This window comes from Bombina bombina, chromosome 6 (genome assembly GCF_027579735.1).
Source record: "Bombina bombina isolate aBomBom1 chromosome 6, aBomBom1.pri, whole genome shotgun sequence".
Classification (NCBI taxonomy): Eukaryota; Metazoa; Chordata; class Amphibia; order Anura; family Bombinatoridae; genus Bombina; species Bombina bombina.
This window is the reverse complement of record NC_069504.1, coordinates 883849775-883857045: the sequence shown is the minus strand read 5'-3', so window position 1 is coordinate 883857045 and position 7271 is coordinate 883849775. Positions and strand designations below refer to the sequence as shown.

Here is a 7271-nt window from a genome sequence, read left to right as displayed (position 1 = left end):
CTTGGTATTGTGTGGTTTATGGGATTATTAAGACCCATATTATAAATGCAAAGAGTAAAATAGTTGCATAGTGTTCTTATAATGCACAAATACTCTTAAAGGGACATGAAATATATTTCTATCAAATTTATTTCATTCTCTTGGTATCTGTTGAAAGTGAATGTAGATAGGCTGAAGAGCATGTGATGCACTATATATCAGCAGGAACACTGCTTCCATGTAGTGTTTAATAGTATAACCTGGTTTAAAAAAAACCTGTTGCATAGAGTGCTCCAGACACACAAATGTTCCTGAGCCTACAACTGAATAAGAGAAATGTCCCTTTGTTTTAATACTATTATGTTCTGTGCATATGCAGTAGCAGATTAGGGTGAGTGACAGTCACACTAATTAGAGGGTCCATCAGATCAGCAGTGTTAAAGGTGTTTGTTTTAAAAAATAAAACTATCCATTTGTCAGTCGCGTTTCATATTAAAGTCATAAGTTTTTGTTTAAAAGGTATTTCTTTTCTTTTAGGCCAGAGGAGCTGCTGATAAAGCTACCCTTGAAATAACCAGGTACTTAGACAACAAACTACATCCCTAGGTGTGTAATGACAGTAGGAATCGTCTCACTATCAATGCCAAGGGCATTCCCTCTCTGCCCAGCTATGTATGCTGGTTGCAGAACGTAGGCCCGTGGCAGAATAAAAGACCACGCTCCACTGCAGTTAACACGGCTTAAACGTGTTCTGCAACTTTATCGTGGCCTATAAAATTGTTTACAAAAATGTAAATCTGTAGTTAAGAAACTGGAGTTTTATTGATGTATATAAACTTGTAGAGATGGAACAGGATTGTTAGTAGTTTATGAAAATTAAATGTATAATCTGCACTGCTTTTAGCAATCTGCCTGTGTGACATTGAATGCTTGTTTCTCATTGTAATTTCTGCTTTCAGGATTGGATAGAATGACACTGCAGATTTACTTCATCACTGGTTCGCAAGACCAAAGAATTCATCTCCCCTAAGCATGGATGGAGAAAATGGTGGGGGAGGGTTTCTTTACATTTTATTAAATAAACTTTCTAAACTGTACCTTCTCCATAGTTTGTAAAGGCTACTTTTTATTTCTTTCATGTAATTAGCAAGAGTCCATGAGCTAGTGACGTATGGGATATACATTCCTACCAGGAGGGGCAAAGTTTCCCAAACCTCAAAATGCCTACAAATACACCCCTCACCACACCCACAAATCAGTTTTACAAACTTTGCCTCCTATGGAGGTGGTGAAGTAAGTTTGTGCTAGATTCTACGTTGATATGCGCTCCGCAGCAGGTTGGAGCCTGGTTTTCCTCTCAGCGTGCAGTGAATGTCAGAGGGATGTGAAGAGAGTATTGCCTTTTTGAATTCAATGATCTCCTTCTACGGGGTCTATTTCATAGGTTCTCTGTTATCGGTCGTAGAGATTCATCTCTTACCTCCCTTTTCAGATCGACGATATACTCTTATATATATATATATATATATATATATATATATATATACCATTACCTCTGCTGATTTTCGTTTCAGTACTGGTTTGGCTTTCTACAAACATGTAGATGAGTGTCCTGGGGTAAGTAAGTCTTATTTTCTGTGACACTCTAAGCTATGGTTGGGCACTTTTTTAATAAAGTTCTAAATATATGTATTCAAACATTTATTTGCCTTGACTCAGGATGTTCAACATTCCTTATTTTCAGACAGTCAGTTTCTTATTTGGGATAATGCACTTGAATCAATTATTTTTCTTACCTTAAAAATTTGACTTTTTTCCCTGTGGGCTGTTAGGCTCGCGGGGGCTGAAAATGCTTCATTTTATTGCGTCATTCTTGGCGCAGACTTTTTTGGTGCAAAAATCTTTTCTTTTTCCGGCGTCATACGTGTCGCCGGAAGTTGCGTCATTTTTGGACGTTCTTTTGCGCCAAAAATGTCGGCGTTCCGGACGTGGCGTCATTTTTGGCACCAAAAGCATTTAGGCGCCAAATAATGTGGGCGTCTTATTTGGCGCTAAAAAAATATGGGCGTCGCTTTTGTCTCCACATTATTTAAGTCATTTTTCTTTGCTTCTGGTTGCTAGAAGCTTGTTCCTTGGCATTTTTTCCCATTCCTGAAACAGTCATTTAAGGAATTTGTTCAATTTTGCTTTATATGTTTTTTCTCTTACATATTGCAAGATGTCTCACGTTGCATCTGAGTCAGAAGATACTTCAGGAAAATCGCTGTCTGGAGCTGGAACTACCAAAGCTAAGTGTATCTGCTGTAAACTTTTGGTAGCTGTTTCTCCAGCTGTTTGTATTAATTGTCATGACAAACTTGTTAATGCAGATAATATTTCCTTTAGTAATGTACCATTACCTGTTGCAGTTCCATCAACATCTAATGTTCAGAATGTTCCTGATAACATAAAAGATTTTGTTTCTGAATCCATCAAGAAGGCTATGTCTGTTATTCCTCCTTCTAGTAAACATAAAAAATCTTTTAAAACTTCTCTTTATACAGATGAATTTTTAAATGAACATCATCATTCTGATTCTAATGACTCTTCTGGTTCAGAGGATTCTGTCTCAGAGGTTGATGCTGATAAATCTTCATTTCTTTCATGTAATTAGCAAGAGTCCATGAGCTAGTGACGTATGGGACATACATCCCCACCAGGAGGGGCAAAGTTTCCCAAACCTTAAAATGCCTACAAATACACCCCCCACCACACCCACAACTCAGTTTTTACAAACTTTGCCTCCGATGGAGGTGGTGAAGTAAGTTTGTGCTAGATTCTACGTTGATATGCGCTCCGCAGCAAGTTGGAGCCCGGTTTCCTCTCAGCGTGCAGTGAATGTCAGAGGGATGTGAGGAGAGTATTGCCTATTTGAATGCAGTGATCTCCTTCTACGGGGTCTATTTCATAGGTTCTCTGTTATCGGTCGTAGAGATTCATCTCTTACCTCCCTTTTCAGATCGACGATATACTCTTATATATACCATTACCTCTGCTGATTCTCGTTTCAGTACTGGTTTGGCTTTCTACAAACATGTAGATGAGTGTCCTGGGGTAAGTAAATCTTATTTTCTGTGACACTCTAAGCTATGGTTGGGCACTTTTATATAAAGTTCTAAATATATGTATTCAAACATTTATTTGCCTTGACTCAGGATGTTCAACATTCCTTATTTTCAGACAGTCAGTTTCATATTTGGGATAAATGCATTTGTTTCAATCATTTTTTCTTACCTTTAAAAATTTGACTTTTTCCCTGTGGGCTGTTAGGCTCGCGGGGGCAGAAAATGCTTCATTTTATTGCGTCATTCTTGGCGCAGACTTTTTTGGCGCAAAATTTTTTTTCTGTTTCCGGCGTCATACGTGTCGCCGGAAGTTGCGTCATTTTTTGACGTTTTTTTGCGTCAAAAATGTCGGCGTTCCGGATGTGGCGTCATTTTTGGCGCCAAAAGCATTTAGGCGCCAAATAATGTGGGCGTCTTTTTTGGCGCTAAAAAATATGGGCGTCATTTTTTTCTCCACATTATTTAAGTCTCATTATTTATTGCTTCTGGTTGCTAGAAGCTTGTTCACTGGCATTTTTTTCCCATTCCTGAAACTGTCATTTAAGGAATTTGATCAATTTTGCTTTATATGTTGTTTTTTTTTTCTTTTACATATTGCAAGATGTTCCACGTTGCAACTGAGTCAGAAGATACTACAGGAAAATCACTGCACAGTGCTGGAGCTACCAAGCTAAGTGTATCTGCTATAAACTTTTGGTATCTGTTTCTCCAGCTGTTATTTGTATTGCATGTCATGTCAAACTTATTAATGCAGATAAAATTTCCTTTAGTACTGTTACATTACCTGTTGCTGTTCCGTCAACATCTAATTTTCAGAGTGTTCCTGATAACATAAGAGATTTTATTTTTTAAATCCATTAAGAAGGCTATGTCTGTTATTTCTCCTTCTAGTATACATAAAAGTCTTTTAAAACTTCTCTTTTTTTCAGATGAATTTTTAAATGAACATCATCATTCTGATACTGATAATGGTTCTTCTGGTTCAGAGGTTTCTGTCTCAGAGGTTGATGCTGATAAATCTTTGTATTTGTTCAAGATGGAATTTATTCGTTCTTTACTTAAAGAAGTGTTATTTGCATTAGAAATAGAGGATTCTGGTCCTCTTGATACTAAATGTAAACGTTTAAATAAGGTTTTTAAATCTCCTGTAGTTATTCCAGAAGTGTTTTATCTCCCTGATGCTATTTCTGAAGTAATTTCCAGGGAATGGAATAATTTGGGTAATTTATTTACTCCTTCTAGACGTTTAAGCAAATTATATCCTGTGCCATCTGACAGATTAGAGTTTTTTGGGACAAAAATCCCTAAGGTTATGGGGCTGTCTCTACTCCTGCTAATGTACTACTATTCCTATGGCAGATAGTACTTCATTTAAGGATCCTTTAGATAGGAAAATTGAATCCTTTCTAAGAAAAGCTTACTTATGTTCAGGTAATCTTCTTAGACCTGCTATATTTTTAGCGGATGTTGCTGCAGCTTCAACTTTTTGGTTAGAAGCTTTAGCGCAACAAGTAACAGATCATAATTTTATAGCATTATTATTATTCTATAACATGCTAATAATTTTATTGGTGATACCATCTTTTGATATCATTAGAGTTGATGTCAGGTATATGTCTCTAGCTATTTTAGCTAGAAAAGCTTTATGGATTAAACTTGGAATGCTGACATGTCTTCTAAGTCAACTTTGCTTTCCCTTTCTTTCCAGGGTAAATAATCATTTTCGTTCCTTTCCTCACAACAAGGAACAAAAGCCTGATCCTTCATCCTCAGGAGCGGTATCAGTTTGGAAACTATTTCCAGTTTGGAATATATCCAAGCCTTATAGAAACCTATAGCCAGCTCCTAAGTACCTATGAAGGTGCGGCCCTTATTCCAGCTCAGCTGGTATGGGGCAGATTACGTTTTCTTCAAAGAAATTTGGATCAATTCCGTTCTTAATCTCTGGTTTCAGAAACATTGTTTCAGAAAGGTACAGAATTGGCTTCAAGTTAAGGCCTCCTGCTAAGAGATTCTTTTCTTTCCCGTGTCCCAGTTAACACAGCAAAGGCTCAGCATTTCTGAAATGTGTTTCAGATCTAGAGTTGGCTGGAGTATTTATGCCAGTTCCAGTTCTGGAACAGGGGCTGGGGTTTTATTTTATCTCTTCATTGTACCAAAGAAGGTCAATTCCTTCAGACCAGTTCTGGATCTATCATTATTGAATCGTTATGTTTGGATACCAACATTCAAGATGGTTACTGTAGGACTATCCTGCCTTTTGTTTAGCAAGGGCATTATATGTCTACAATAGATTTACAGGATGTGTATCTGCATATTCCGATTCATCCAGATCACTTTTAGTGTCTGAGATTCTCTTTTTAGACAAGCATTACCAGTTTTGTGGCTCTACCGTTTGGCCTAGCCTCAGTTCCAAGAATTTTTTTCAAAGGTTCTCGGTGCCCTTCTTTCTGTAATCAGAGAATAGGGTTTTGGTATTTCCTTATTTGGACGATATCTTGGTACTTGCTCAGTCTTCTCATTTTCGAAGAATCTCATACGAATCGACTTGTGTTGTTTTCTTCAAGTTCATGGTTGGAGGATCAATTTACCAATCAGTTCATTGATTCCTCAGACAAGGGTAACCTTTTTAGGTTTCTAGATAAATTCAGTGTCTATGACTCTGTCCTTGTCAGACAAGAGAAGTTTAACATTGATATCAGCTTGTCAAAACCTTCAGTCACAATCATTCCCTTTGGTAGCCTTATGCATGGAAATGTTGGGTCTTAGGACTGCCGCATCAGATGCGATCTCCTTTGCTCGTTTTCACATGCGACCTCTTCAGCTCTGTATGCTGAACCAATGGTGCAGGGATTACTCAAAGATATCTCAATTAATATCTTTAAACCGATTTTACGACACTCTCTGACATGGTGGACAGATCACCATCGTTTAGTTCAGGGGGCTTCTTTGTTCTTCCGACCTGGACTATAATCTCAACAGATGCAAGTCTTACAGGTTGGGGAGCTGTGTGGGGGTATCTGACGGCACAAGGGGTTTGGGAATCTCAGGAGGTGAGATTTCCGATCAATATTTTGGAACTCCGTGCAATTTTCAGAGCTCTTCAGTCTTGGCCTCTTCTGAAGAGAGAGTTGTTCATTTTGTTTTCAGATAGACAATGTCACAACTGTGGCATACATCAATCATCAAGGAGGGACTCACAGTCCTCTGGCTATGAAAGAAGTATCTCGAATTTTGGTTTGGGCGGAATCCAGCTCCTGTCTAATCTCTGCGGTTCATATCCCAGGTATGGACAATTGGAAAGCGGATTATCTCAGTCGCCAAACGTTGCATCCGGGCGAATGGTCTCTTCACCCAGAGGTATTTCTTCAGATTATTCAAATGTGGGAACTTCCAGAAATAGATCTGATGGCTTCTCATCTAAACAAGAAACTTCCCAGGTATCTGTCCAGATCCCGGGATCCTCAGGCGGAGGCAGTGGATGCATTATCACTTCCTTGGAAGTATCATCCTGCCTATATCTTTCCGCCTCTAGTTCTTCTTCCAAGAGTAATCTCCAAGATTCTGAAGGAATGCTCGTTTGTTCTGCTGGTAGCTCCGGCATGGCCTCACAGGTTTTGGTATGCGGATCTTGTCCGGATGGCCTCTTGCCAACCGTGGACTCTTCCGTTAAGACCAGACCTTTTGTCTCAAGGTCCTTTTTTCAATCAGGATCTGAAATCCTTAAATTTAAAGGTATGGAGATTGAACGCTTGATTCTTGGTCAAAGAGGTTTCTCTGACTCTGTGATTAATACTATGTTACAGGCTCGTAAATCTGTATCCAGAGAGATATATTATAGAGTCTGGAAGACTTATATTTCTTGGTGTCTTTCTCATCATTTTTCTTGGCATTCTTTTAGAATAGCGAGAATATTACAGTTTCTTCAGGATGGTTTAGATAAGGGTTTGTCCGCAAGTTCCTTGAAAGGTCAAATCTCTGCTCTTTCTGTTCTTTTTCACAGAAAGATTGCTATTCTTCCTGATATTCATTGTTTTGTACAAGCTTTGGTTCGTATAAAGCCTGTCATTAAGTCAATTTCTCCTCCTTGGAGTTTGAATTTGGTTCTGGGGGCTCTTCAAGCTCCTCCATTTGAACCTATGCATTCATTGGATATTAAATTACTTTCTTGGAAAGTTTTGTTCCTTT

General features: G+C 38.4%; 1 long non-coding RNA gene across 1 annotated transcript; it reads left to right on the top strand.

Annotated features, from left to right (window-relative positions):
• The first annotated feature begins 516 nt into the window (after positions 1–516).
• On the top strand, positions 517–1076 carry LOC128662349 (uncharacterized). Its single transcript, XR_008402753.1, has 2 exons — positions 517–585; positions 939–1076. It is a non-coding gene; the product is annotated as an uncharacterized LOC128662349 (long non-coding RNA).
• The last annotated feature ends 6195 nt before the right edge of the window (positions 1077–7271 follow it).